The sequence below is a fragment of the Pelobates fuscus genome, chromosome 8 (genome assembly GCF_036172605.1).
Source record: "Pelobates fuscus isolate aPelFus1 chromosome 8, aPelFus1.pri, whole genome shotgun sequence".
Taxonomy (NCBI): domain Eukaryota; kingdom Metazoa; phylum Chordata; class Amphibia; order Anura; family Pelobatidae; genus Pelobates; species Pelobates fuscus.
Window position 1 is genome coordinate 80,868,733 of NC_086324.1, and position 15,037 is coordinate 80,883,769.

General features: G+C 40.0%; 1 protein-coding gene across 1 annotated transcript in view; it reads left to right on the forward strand.

Moving 5' to 3' along the window:
• PLEKHM3 (pleckstrin homology domain containing M3) overlaps nt 1-15,037 on the forward strand; it is a 220,129-nt gene that overhangs the window by 135,344 nt on the left and 69,748 nt on the right. The window lies entirely within an intron of this gene.

Here is a 15,037-nt window from a genome sequence, read left to right on the forward strand (position 1 = left end):
TTTACTAACTGAAAGCAACGCTGATCGGATTCATTATAAACTCAGTTGCAAAATTCCAGCTAAATTAACATTAAAAAGTTGTGTTTTTTAGTGAATAAATCTATGATGTTGATTATTTAATTGATTTTTTATTTTCTTTTTTAAAATTAATATTTCTAGTGGATAGTAAATAAATCAGTAATGCCTGTACTATTCAGCAGATCTGCATAAGATTAAACAACAGATACCTTACAATATCACCTGTATGGGGGGGGTGTGGTAATCATACATGAAGCCTTTTTTTCACTTCAGTTTCCCAAGTATCCCATTGAAGTATTTTTTTGTTTGTTTTTATTCTTTCTTTTTTTTCGTGCTGTGTTTAATTCACAAGCTCTTTGTAACATGTCAACAGAGATACGTAAAACAAGATAAAAGACAAGGGTGTAGTAGAACATGTTGATAGAACTGTACATTTTTTTTATTAATTATGTTTATCATGCTTAATTGGCTATATGAGACACGTGGTACGATGCGTGTGCACTTATCAAGGTGATCATATCAGAAGTGTCATGCAGGCTAATAGTGCAGTGCATCCTAGGGTGATTCATAAAACCTGCTTAATAGCTCAGTAGTAGATAAGGGCATATCAAGAGATGGTGAGGATACTGCCCCTGCAGGTCCAAAAGGGGAGAGGGGTGGGGTGAGTATGGGGCTTGGACGTTCCACACAGATGGGAGCCCGGATCACCTCATGCGGAGAGATCGTCAGTTTCTCCCTCTGAGGGCTCAACAGACCGTGAATTACCGGAGGCCTCAGCCACCTATCAGAGGTCTGGAAGAAGTACTGAACGAGAGTGACTGTACTGGTACATTGAGTTTCGGGGTTTGTCACCGTCAAAGTTGCTTTAAATCAAGATTTAGACTGGAGCTCAAGAGATATTTGACTATGCAGTATGGCGTCCCATTTAAGTTTTAATGCATCAGAGTGTGGAAAAGGTTGTCTTAGTGCCTGTTCATATCTATTATTTCAAGTATTATATTTATGAATTCTTTAATAGATGGAATAGTTGTAGACATCCAATAGCATTATCAACAAAAATTATGGATCCCTCCCCCTTTCTTTTCTTTTTACTTTTGTATTTTATTTTTATTTATTTTTTTCTACTTTTTTATTTACCCTAATTGTACTATGTCTATTACTTGTTTGTTTCCAAAAATGATATTGTTATGTTTTATAAAAATATATCAATAAAAACTATTTGAAAAGGAAAAATTAATTACTAATTTTACTTTTTAATTTGGAAATGTATGAGGTGGTCTGTAGCTGTTAAAGGGTTGAGCTTCCTGCTAAGCAAGTGCATTATCACTCAGCTTCTTTTAAACCTTTTAATCAATTTGTTATATTTGCCATTCTGTTACATAGCAATAAACAGCTTAAAGGACCACTATAGGCACTCCCTTTTGGAACTAACTAAAAGTAAGTACAGTGGGACCTCGGTTTACGAATTTAATGCGTTCTCCGGGACGTTTATTATTGCGAAAAATTTGTAAACCGAAACACGGTTTTCCATAGGAATGCATTGAAAACCAATTAATCCGTTCTGGAGGTCAGAAAAAAGTCAAAATGAGCTGGCATGGAAAGCAACCCACAATGCAGAACACACAATAAAAGGCATGCAAACGACAAAGCTCAGCTCCCTACCTTTCCACAGCTTGAGAAATGCACCAAAAAGTCCCAAAACAACTGCAAGCAATTTCCAAATCTCGATGCAAAAGCCCCTCCAACACCACCTCCCTCAACGCCACGTGCTACCCACAGGGGGCGGTGCTATAAACCTCCCAGGTGTAATGCATCCTGGGGAAACTTGCTTTGTATTGCAAAAAATGTGTAAACCGAGGCATTATTTTCAGTGGATTTTCATTTGCAAACCGAAAATTATGTTAATCGAGGCGTTTGTAAACCGAGGTCCCACTGTATATCAATCAAGAAACTCTTAAATCTTTTTTTTCTTTGTGACAGGAACCCAAGCTACAAACATAGAATTAGCTTGGCCAACCATTCTTCGTTTGTAAAATTGTTCCGTAAACAATTCTTCAGTTCTACTTTATGTAATAGAAAAGAAAAAAATCAGCAACACATTTATCCTCTCTATGAATAGACGATATTGTAGGCAGTGCCTCTTCTGTAGATAATTTTTGTGTGCATTACCTTTGCCCATGAGAGAGACGATTTGTCTGTTCAAACTATCGAGGACTTTGACGGGGTCAAGATTTTGGGATCCTGACAGGAGTTAAAAAAACATTGCATTAAAGTGCTCCAAATAACGTTAACCTTAACCAATTAAGATGTGTGGATGGTATGTTCACCCTTAGATAGGAATAGATTTAATCTATACAGTTTGCTGTTGCTTCTGCTTATATTATGACATTTTGCAAGATATGGGATATCAAATAATCTCCAAAAGTTCTTATACTCTGCCCACCCCTCCCTTCATATCATTATTGTTCTTATTTTACACTAATGGAACATTAAAATAGCTCAACCTTGTTTGTTTAGTCTTTTAACTGTCTGTATTCTCATTCACATGTTAGTGGAAATGAAAATTATTAATTTGTATTTAGACTACATGAAGAGAGGCTTGCAGACAATATTTGTCTCTGAGTATAGCGTGAGGTTTCTTGGAGTCTGCCAGGCCAAACAGATAGAACCCTATCTTGGGCAGTGTTGCATTTATAGATTTATGTTTGAACCTTTTAGATGAAATCATTATTTCAGAAAAGCTATCATATATTAATATTTTACACTGCTACCATGAAGTATTTCACTGTATTTGCCTTTTTTCCAGCATATCCTCATTATTTGAGGATAGTATATTTAATATTAAAAATCTGTGCTTTAGATTGCGTATGATAGTGCGGTAGAACCTAAGTTACTGCACATGTTATGTAATGTCCTTGCTGACTGATTACATGCTGGCAGTGAAGCACACTTTGTTAATGTTGTATCCTTGCATAAATTGTGGAAACGGTTTATAATACACCCCTAAACTACTTAAACTACAATAACCCAATTATTTAACCCCTCACTGACTGCATGACCTATTTCTCTCTTCTTGTTGCAAAACAACACGAATATAATGCACACACTAAAAGGGGGGAATAATTCCTGCAGGGTGCTCCAGAAAGGGAGGGCCAATCCCTGGAGACATCAAATGGAAGAAAATAATAATATCCAGGCACACCTGAGGTAAAAGGCAGTCTTTTATTAGGAACAAAAAAAGTTGCGACAACGTTTCGGCTTCTTTCTGAGCCGTTATCAAGTTTTAGACTTGATACTTTCCCCCCCATATTTCTCTGTTCTGTGAATTCTAACTAGTGGATCATTGAGATCACCAGGATATGCTGTCAGGCTCTTAATAGCATGGCTTAGTTGGCAAGTTTATTGAATCATCTTATTAGCAGACTTTGACAATGGTACCTGGTGATTTAATCAATCAGTGGCTGTGTTCTGTCCACAGGACAGTTAGGGCCAATATTATCATTATGAGAAAAAGGAAAACTGCAATGCCCAACTTAGTTAATCAGGCCAAGGTGAAACCATTTATTAGCAGAGCATGCCAAATACAAACGTTTCAGTACTCCTGTCCCTTTGTCGTCCTATAGTTTAAAAAAGCCAGCCCACCTACAAATATTTTACTCCACTTCTACCCATTCATTTATATGTTTATTTTTCATTTGTCATCCATCCATGTCTGTGTACTTATTCTCTCTACCCCCTATTGTTTCCTGTGATCCAGTATAGGGCAAAGTAACAAAAGGATGAAAATCAGTAAATCTCTTGTGCATCAGTAGTGACTGGGGTTAAATTTACTTCTCAGGTGTGTGAAGTCACATAATTCAAAGGCATAAACTCTCTGTTCCATAAAATATACATCGGATATGCTGGAACTTCTGATCAAGAGATCCAGTAATATCAGTATGTCAGAAGTGTTTAATAGCTTTCAAAATCCATTGTTAATATCAGTGAAACACTATATAAATGAGAACTGAATTGAACATTTTGTAAATAAATAGCACAGAAGTAATTTACAGCACCCATATCATCAGAGGCACATTTTAGAAAACAGGAGGCTGGACAAAAAGAATGTTGGACAGTGTCTTAAAAAAGGGTGATTTTTTGAATGCTAATTATAATAAACAGCAACACTTTTTCTCACCATGTACCTAAGAAAATGTGTCTGTTTTCTGAACTAGTAATCCACGTGAAAAGGAAGAATCCACATTCTTAAAAGCCGTTGGGCCTTGGTGCTACCAGACCTGGGACTTGCAAACCCTATACATATGGTGAAAAGTAGTGTGGTCCAGGCACTCAACATCGCTTAAAAGGCAGTTTTATTAGAACAGAAATAGCAACGTTTTGACCTACACAGGAGTCTTTGTCAAGCTTGGGACCTGGAGTGGGTATATACACACACACACGCACACATGTATATTTGTGTATATAGATAGATAGATAGTTATTGTGAACTTTCCCCATAGAGGTGCCACTCCCCCTGCCTCACCTCCATGGCTGTGATCATCAGAATTGACTATCTTAGTCAATCAAATGCTTTCTGATGATGTCAGCCAAGATGGTGGATCAGTAGTGGGTCCAGATGCAAGGATCCCCGAGCGATGCTGGAAAAAGGTGAATAAACACCTTTCTAATCCAAGGTAAAATGGTGGCAACCACCTAAATCGTGGTTTTAAAACTATTGTGTCAGAAATACATGTTTGTGTTCATGTCACTATAGGGCCCCTTTAAGAAAGTAAAAGTTGAAAGGGAAAAGAAGCAGAGCAGAATTGGGAAGGGTAATGAGAGGAGATACGTTTAATGTAATTTAGGTGAATTAGTGAAATTTCCAGCTGAAAGAGAAATATGATATTTTGATTATGGAGCAGGAAGAATTAATTTGCATGGGGGGTAATGGCATTGACCTAAACGGAAATTAAGCTGAAATATAGGGGGCCAGAAAGTATGAGTTGATCTGAGAGAGGTCCAAAAAATTGCAGCTGATATGAATGAACGGGTTGGGAAATACAATTGAATTGTGGAGTTTTGGTATCCCCCTCAACAGTGCTTTCTAGGTGTCCTAGTAATGACACCTTAAAATGCTAAAGATAATGTAAGGGCACATATGGCAAGGACAATGTGCTAAACCGCTACCACAAAGCATCATATTGTTACATTCCTTAGAATAAATTCATCTTGAAAACACTTCTAAAAACAAAAGTACAGAGGCATCTCAGAGTTTTCTTGCTCAAGCAGCATCATGCCTGGCCTGATTAATTAAGAAAAATCCAGCCTGTATTGTGGTTACAAACCCACTTGATGCTCTGTTTTGCTGTAGTCGTTATTGATTTTTATTTTGAAATATTTCAATTCTTGCTGAGACTCGCCATTAATTTAAAGTTAAGGTTAAATTCTTCATGCAATGGGATGCTGGCCCTTCAGGCAATAAATTAAGAAGTGTTCACTCTTTCAGCACAGAAGCAATCCGTAAAGTTGCCTTATTCTGTTGGCATTATGCAGCCTCCTTTCCTCTGTGCCTAGCAGGGCACTCAGACAATAGAACTGCAGATGTGGACACTCTGTGTAGCACAGTTGCCCTTTAACCAAAGAAGCTGTTTAGCAACAGGTGATGCTGTTTCGTTCCTCTCGTTTGTTACTCGCTGATTGGATGCTCTCAGCAGGACACTAGCTTCCAAGCGAGACGGCTTGGCCTATTTTAAAATAGGACCGCAGTGTTGTGCTCACACACGCTGCATAGCAGACTTGACCCAAGTTTAGAAAGAAAGCCAAGCAAAAGATGCTTTGGCAGGCTACGCTACCAGCCCACATTCCCACCTCCCATTCTCCCTTTTCCATTGTCCATGGACCTTAGCAGGCATGATAACTAATTAGAACTATTCAGACTTAACAAGCAGAAAGACAAAGCATGACAGCTCCTATATACTGGCCTACTACTGATGATTGTATTACACTCACCAAGCCATTTCTGGCTTCACAGCCCTCTTGGGTAATGGACTGTGAGACAGAAATAAGGACTGTATTAAAACACTACTAAATCTCCGTTAGCCGTTTGATCCGTGGTAATTTGGTTAGATTTAGGTGAAATTAATTTGTTGTTAAATATTTGTTCAATGCTAATTGCAAACAGTTTTTGAAAGAAAAAAAAATACTGGATTTCCTTTATGAGCAGTATCTTGATTATGAAAACGAATGCAGGATGGACATTATAATGTTATAATATATCACTATAAGAACTTTTTATGATTGTGTTCCATATAAGTTTGACATTTCCTTTAGATGGAATTGATGGAATTGAAGGCTCCTTAATGCAGTATGTAATGATTTTTTGCATAAATATCCACGTGTTAGCAGATGTGATCACATGTGCTAACACACTTTTTCCCCCCTATTTTTATAACATAATGGTGCACTTGGTTTGTTTTTGTTTGTGTTTTCTTTAGACGAGTGGGAGAAGAGGGGGGAATTATACGGACACTCACACCCAGAACATACATTTCTTCATAGTGGTGCTGCTGTAAAGAAATAAATGTATAAAAAAATAAATATTAAAGGAAGATTGATTGCATATACGCAATGACAGGATCAGCTATTTTAGCGAACAGATATGGGTATTTAGCCATACTATATAACCACAGCATACTAAAGTCCACCACTGCTTCAAAGTAAATGGGTCCTACAGCTGAATAGTTTTTCCATTTTAATAAATAGCAAATTAGAGTTGTTTTAAGTGAAAGTGCCTGTACAGTTTTATAATAAAGAGGTCATTTGACTGAAGCTTAGATCCCAGGTTACAGTGTAACCAAAAGGTAATTTTTAATGTAATGAATACATATATGATACATGTTTACTTTATAATGACCACTTCAAATAAGCTTTCTTGTTATATGTTCAACTCGATTTGTTGTTATCGTTATTATTGTGATGTACAGAACACACTTTAAACCTAATTACGTAGGGCAATGGGCTATTTGACAAGTTTACTGTGTATGGTAATTAAAGAACTAGAGATGCTGGAAATAATTATCCAAAGGTAACGAATAAGGTTTGCTATTCAAGAGTTATATTATGGATAACTAAGAAATTTTAATTTAACTGTGTTTAAGCAGTTCTAATTTGAGGTACTTTATATTTTTAGTAAACAGACACATGTGAATATTTCATACTTTTTTTTATTTATTTTTAAAAAAAAATTATTTTTGTCGTGCATACAAGTGTAACAACATTCGCGAGGTACCCCAACGGCATTCCTCACGTTCATAGTCGACAATAGTAACATTGGAGTAATCATGGTTGTATGCACATTTTCTCTTTTTTGGTAATTGTATTACAGCGTGAGATTAAAGCTATACAGTTTCAGGTTAATATATTGCTGAGAAAACCGAAAGTGTTAGTCTAGTGATCAAACATGAATTACAATAGCATGCTTCAAACACTATGAGGAGATAAACTAAGTTACACTAAACATGGGAAGCATCATAGTGTGTCTTGTAGTTGGCATTATTCAGAGACTATACACAAGATTATACGAACAAGATTACACCAGTGTGCTCCTGCTTGGCTGATTGGCTAAGAGGTGATATATCTTGCTTGTCTTCCTAAGCGTTGGTTAAATTTTAAGGTTAAATGAGGGCACAGTGCCCATACGGAGCACCTAGGTGATACGAGCTAGATTAATGCCACAGATTGGTGCAAGATTAAAATAAACTATGAGCCCAAAATAAGGAAAAACTAAACTTGTTGCTCAGACTGGCAAGTTGCTGAAAATGGGGGTGCAGGGACAGGAGCACTACTCCATATTGGCCTAGATGCCTGTGGGGAGTGGGGCCCTGTTGAGGAGGATCATCATCCTATGCCCACTGATCCATACAGCCTGCCCCAAGGTATAATCAAGTACTGGGATTCTACAAGGCCACCCCGCCAGCCCCATACTCTGATACAGTCCAGTAAAGTCCGTTCGCTTCCCGCGGTTTGGATGGAATCCTGGGACCCTCCTGCTTGTAGCTGGCATTGTCTTTGAGCATAGAGTACCTGGATTTGTGAGCAGTGCCTGGGTATATGTCCATGTGTGGGCTGAGGTCTAGGTGGGTGGCGGCAGATCTTGGAGTGGCGTCTGTAGAGTGGAGGCGCCGTCTTCCTCCTTCCTCCCCTCCATTGAGCCGGCTGCACTGTGAGTGTGCTAGCCGTGTTGCTGATGTCTGATTTTCCACGGTCTGTGGAGGTAAGTCTTGTTTCGATTGCCTCTTGATGGCAGCATGTAGTCAAGACCACAGGATTTTAAAGGCTTTTTCAATGCGCTCTTCAAAGTGGGCCCATGTCATGTATGTCATGTCGGCGGCCATCTTAACTTGTGTGCCTCGTGCGGACAGCTCGGGAGGTTTTGGTTGCCGGATGCCCACGACACCCTGCTTCCCAGCAACGTTGAGGTGAGTACTCTGTGGAGGACCGTGATATCCCCCCGGTCCCAAGGGGGGGGCTAGCGATGTGTCAGCGCCCCTCCGCTGGCCAGAGAACCGGGAAAGCGGCCGTCTCTCCGCGGCTCCCACTGGTTTAGGCTGGGTTGGACAGCACAAGCTTGGGGAACCTCGAGTCGGGTATCCCCGGGTGCAGTGGTGTCCTCCGGTCAGGGTGATTGCTGTTTGCAGCCAGTGTCACCAAGTGGTCGGGCAGTACACCCCGAATCTTGGCCCCAGACGCAGAAGCTCTTGGCCGGTACGTCTGGCCCGCTTGGAGTCAAGCTACGCCACCCCTCTCATACTTTTTTAATTAAAGTGGCTTTGTCCCTTTCCTTTTTTTTATTGGCTTGTCCAAAATCCCACCCTTGGATGCATCATTGTTTTTTGATTTTTTTTTTAAATAACATGTCCTTATGTATAAGCTGCAGGTTGCCAAAGGGTGGAACTGTAGTCAAGCTCCACATGCTCTGTCAGCTTTGTCATACATCTTGTCCAATAGCCACCCTCCTTCAGTGTTGCATCACATCTGAGAACAGCGTCCTGGCTCCTTTGTGCTGATTCTCACCATGTCACAAGTGTCAACACAGGTCCAGAAAGTGCACAAGGAAGATAGGAGTTCCAGGTTCTTCCATCTTAGAAACTTTAAGATGGCAGTGTGGCATGTACTTACCTCCGGCCACGCAGCCCTCCTCCTGCTGCGCAGTCCGACTGCTCCACACGGCCGTGCGGCATAGGGAAGGGTACTCGCCTCCATCGAGCCGTGCAGCCCCCCTCCTGCCGGCGGTCCAGCCAATCCGCGCAGCAGGACTTCCTTATATAGAGTGTAGGCGTGACGTCACGTTTGTTCTTAATGTGATCAAGTCATCATTGCAATCCGAATCTATTTTGAGTCGCAATGATGACGTGGACCAATCAGTTCACATGTAAGCCTATTTAAGGCTTGATTTGGCCCATATTCTTTGTCCTATCGTGGTTTCTGAATAGATCCTTGTTTTGTGTTCCTAGTGATTCCCTATTGTTTTTCTGTGTTTGACCTCGGCTTCTTATTTGACCTTGTGATTTCTGGTATTCTGATCCGGCTTCGTATTGACCTTGTGATTTCTGGTATCCTGACCTCAGCTTCGTATTTGACTTGTATTTTCTGGTATCCTGACCTGGCTTTGTATTGCCTTTGTGCATTTCTGTAGCCTTGACCTCGATTCTTGCTATATTAATACGTTAAGTCCAGCCACTCTAAGGCTCAGTAATGTGCCTTTTGGATCCACTTTTTGTGGGTTTACTCTCACCTGCGTGTTGGGGTACAGCTCCCGTGACAGGCAATACCTTGAACTCCCATCCAGGACCATGAAAGAAGACCCTGCAGGAACGGCACATTAATAAAAGAAGGTCAGTTGCACAAGTCCCATGGTCAAAATGTTGTGGTAGAGATCTAGGGAGCTAGAGTGAGGGATCCCTCGGCCCCAGCTGAATTATTAAGTGAGAGAGCCAGTTAAAAAAGGGGTAATATAGTGAGTAGACCCAGCCAATCTGGTGATATATATGGTAGAATGTGAGCTAGGAGTACTTTTATTGTTCTTTTGTCATCCCTTACCTGATTTATCACTGTTTTGGCTGGTACCACACATAGTGAGCCTAAAAAAAAAAGAATCTGTATGTGACGGGATAAAAGCTATAAAAAAAACAAAAAAAACATTTTTTTTAAAAAAACAGACTTTGATTTTAGTTATTTAGCCCCATATTTTAATAACAATATTTCCGATCACTAATATCAATGAAACCCGCACTGAATTTTATTTTGTGTACTCAGGCATTTTTAATTTTCTTTATTTTTTTTATTTTGAAGGGAGTGCCTTCCCTTGTAATTTTCCACAGGTGAGCCTTTAATGATATCAATGCAATCATGGCACAATGCTTTTCTATAGACTTTGATATAATAGGTTCAGCAAAAAAACAGTTGTATACCTTTTGTTAGGCAGTTAAGCGACTTAAGTGACCACAATCATGCTAACGTTTTATCAGCATCATTAGTACTTTATCATATTCATCAACCTAAGGAATATAAGCCTCTTGCATTACGGGCAGAAGATGGATTGTGACCGTGTTGAAAACACACACTTGATTAGAACTAAAGTTCAGAAAACATTATTAAATACTGGTGCTCAGTTATGATCCAGGCCACAATTAGGACTGCTTACAAAGGCCTCGATTTAATATTTTTGAAGACGTTTTTCAAATCATTTAATATTTTTGAAGACGTTTTTCAAATCATTTAATATTTTTGGGTGAACTCTTAATACGTTTTTCAAAATATAAAAAATTCAAGAAATCTATTAAAAAAAAGGGGGTTTGCCATGAGTTTTTGGAGGGGCCTGCTTGCCGACCTCCTGCCCTGTGATTATGGCCCCTGTTATTGGGGGTTCAAGGCACTTGGGACAGAACCCTCTGTCCCTGGATTACAGCTTTAGCCTTTATTGTTTGGATTTGAACATTTCCCTGGTGTATTCGTGGATGTGTTCGGTAATTAAACTGCTATTACAGCCAGGATAATGCTATTCAAACAGACGAACAAACCACCGAATGACCGACCACCCTGCATGTGGAGTGTGCGGCTTGTTAAACACCCAGAAGTTGTGGTTAACCGCAGCTTAATTGGCAAACAGCTGGGTGGGCAGCGTTCGTATGAACGAACACATGGTGGCAGCCATTTTGTTTAGCCGAACGCGTTCAGCAGGGTGTTTTGTTTCCACAAACACCGCTGAGACTTCCACCTTCCGTGCGTTCGGCTAAATCCATACGAACAGAGCGCTATTTCTTGAGAGCAGTCTACCAAACGAGGCACATCTAATGGAGTAATGCACGAATGGATCCATTTGTGCAATTTGAACATTATTTGAATGAGAAGATAGACCGGCCGCACAGCCTAAATCTGTGGAATTCTTTTGGGCATGAAAGCCATGCTTGCGGTCGGTCAAATGCGACTTCCATGGAATTCCGGAACCCCTGCTCTGATCTGGGTGATTTTTGGATATGTTGTTCGCCCAGATCAGAGCTACGTATGATTTATGGGGATATGTCGTTGTTTTGGGGTGTTTCTGTGTTTTGAGTAAAACTGTATATTTTCTGCCTGTGGTAATTAAGTTAGCCCATTGTGTTTGGTAATTGTATCACAGGCAGAGGGGAGGGTTTGTGTGCATTAGCTGGGAGTGTCTGACTGTACTGTACTGTGTTGATTGGCTGTTATAACTTTGTGTCCTGTGTTCCACAAGGTCCACATGGGTGATAACCTTGTGGGGAAATGTGTATAAAAGAAGCAGCTGTATCATTAAACCTTCAGTTCTACTTCACCCTCAATTTAGAGTCCTGTCCCTTATTTGGGGAATCTGCTACAAAGGATTGCTATGCTCTTCATACTCCCTTGAATAATCACTAAGCTCTTGTAAGAGCTTGTTCCTTTTCCTGTCCTGCTTCACTCTCTGGGGAAAGAGAGATTCACCCACTGGAACCTGGAGCCTTGTCGAGACCCCAACCAAGCTGCGGCGGTTCGTGGGGTCTGTGGTGGTTATGGTCTCTGGTGGAATGATTGGAGCCCTGAGGAAGCGCTAGGAGCATCCTTCAACGGAGGTACCCAGTCAGGGTGCCAGGTGATCCGTTACAATGAAATTTCAGCTAACGTTGCTAGTGTTGTGGGAGAGTTCTGGCCTTTATATCCATCCTCTTCCCTAAAGGTGTTTTGCGGTCTGTGTTACAAAACACTTTATCCCACTCTTTTCATTTTTTGTGTTTTATGTCTCTGAGGTACCTCTTATTTTGTCATTATCCCTCATCCTCTGTATTCATTTTCTTATCGTGCACTTACTTGCAGTCCCCACTTTAGGCACTGGACAGGGCACACTTTAGGCCACCTTCTAATTTATCATGTATCTTCGGTTACTTTTTCTAATATAAATGTGACCAGATATATTCATGCAAAAAAAGAAAATGTGATCAAAACAAGATACCATATATACACGAGTATAAGTTGACCCGACTATAAGTCGAGACCCCTAATTTTACCCCCCAAAACTGGGAAAACTTATTGACTCGAGTATAAGACATGGGTGGGAAATGCAGCAGCTACTGGTACATTTCTAAATAAAATTAGATCCCCCAAAAATTATATTAATTGAATATTTATTCACAGTGTGTGTATATAATGAATGCAGTGTGTGTGTTTGTGTGTTGTGTGTGTATATAATGAACGCAGTGTGTGTTTGTGTGTGTATGAATGCAGTGTGTGTGTATGAATGCAGCGTGTGTATGTGTATGAATGCAGTGTGAGTGCAGTGTGTGTATGTGTATGTGATGCAGAGCCTTGGTGGGGGGTTGGGCATTTTTATTATTTTTTTTATATTATTATTTTAATTTTTTTTTGCTTTATATTATTATTATTATGTTATTATTTTTATATTATTATTATTATTATTTAAAAAAAAATTTTTTTATATTATTTCAATTTGTATTTATTTTTTTTCGTCCCCCCTCCCTGCTTGTTAGCTGGCCAGGAAGGGGGGCTCTCATTCCCTGGTGGTCTAGTGGATGGGCTGTGTAGGAGGGGGGCTGGCAGGAAGCATTTACTTACCTTTCCTGCAGCTTCTGGCAGCTCACTTCTCTCTCCTCCGGTCCGGTCAGCTCCACTGCAAGTCTCGCGGTGTGAGTGCCGCACGGAGCGTTGCCACGCTCTGACCCCGCAGCTCTCGCAAGACTTACAGTGGGAGCTGACAGGGGAGCTGACTGGACCGGAGGAGAGAGAAGGGAGCTGACAGGAGATGCAGGAAAGGTAAGTAAACGCTAACTGCCAGTCTCCAACAGGACCGCCGGGCTTGTAATGAGCCCGGCGGTACTTTTCTGTATGTATGACAAGTGGGGGGTTTTCAGCACAAAAAATGTGCAGAAAAACTCGTCTTATATTCGAGTATATACAGTATATGCATTTTTTTAAATATGTTGTATAATGGTACTAGTGGTATTATAAATGCATGATCTAACCTTAAATAAACACTAAAGTCACCAAAACAACTTTAGCTTTTAATGAATCAGTTTGGTATATAGATCATGCCCCTGCCTTCTTACTCCTCAATTCTCTACCATTTAGGAGTGAAATTACTTTCTGCTTTCTGAAATTACTTTCTACTTTCTGCCAAGCATTGTGCCATGATTGCATTGATATCATTAAAGGCTCACCTGTGGAAATTACTCTCTGCATGTATTGCACAATCTGTTTTATTTAGAACTTCTTATCTCCTGTACTGTTAATTACTAGACCTTGCAAGAGTCTTCTGTGTTATTAAAGTTCAGTTTACAGAGCAGGAGATAAAACTTCTAAAATAAGTTAACATATCTTTTTTGACGCAGGATGTTTGTTTCTGGCCATGCAGCCCTAGCTACACCTCCCCTGGCTGTGACTCAAACTGACTTAGCTCCTAAATGGCAGATGATTGAGCAGTGAGACTTCAGGGACATGATCTATACCGTAAAACTGCTTTATTAAGCTAACATTGTTTTGATGACTGTAGTAGACTTTCAAAATTAAATATATATTTTATCTGAGGTCAAGTGTGTTCCTTAATTATTTTAAATTAATCCCTCCCACTGAATTTGCTTATAATATTTCACCAGGACAGACTACACTTGAAAAAGCCTACTATACGACAAATGTGTTCTGTTATTTTATTTTACTGATTTGGATTGGATTATACAGCTCATACCTACCCATTAAGAATCGTTTTCTGTAACACGTGGAGCTCCCGACTACCTATCCTTGATAGGGATGACACCACCTTTGCTTGTCAAGGAGAGCACTTTTATTGCTCCAGATAATGCAAATAGCATTTAAGCAGCAAACAAGAGTTTTCGTACAAATGTATACCAAGTATTACAGTAAGTCAAAAGCAGGTTGATAATATGCATAACAACCAAAGCATGGTTGAAGTGGTTGAAGAGTGCAGAAACACAAACAAAGTAAAAAGCAGTATACAAATAAACATTTGTACTAGTCAGTAGAATGGTAATTACAAAGCAACAGAGAAAAAAAACAAAACAAATTAAAATAAACAGTTGCTTAGCAGTAACTATACTACAGTGTAAAGCAAATTAATCAGTTTTATGTTGGCGTTCGTTCCAACACTTTTTTCTCTCACTGATAAAACCTCAGAGGACTTTATGGGATGCATACAGGTCTCCGCTCCCAATCTCTGACACACACTGACTGACATACACACATTCTGACAGACATACAGTGACAGGCACACACTCTCTGACTGAGACACACACACACACATTTTCTCACTCACACACTCACAAATTGCTATTTTAATTTAAATCCACCCAACCTCCCTACCATTGGGAGAGCTGAGTGGATCTTTCCCTGGCGTCCAGTGTGTCTCATCTCAATCTTCCTGCAGTTACTCTCTGCTCCCATGCATGCTCTCTGTAGTTATGCCAGGGCCGGAGTGACTTCAAGGAAGCAGATAGGAACTGCAGGAAGATTACTGCTC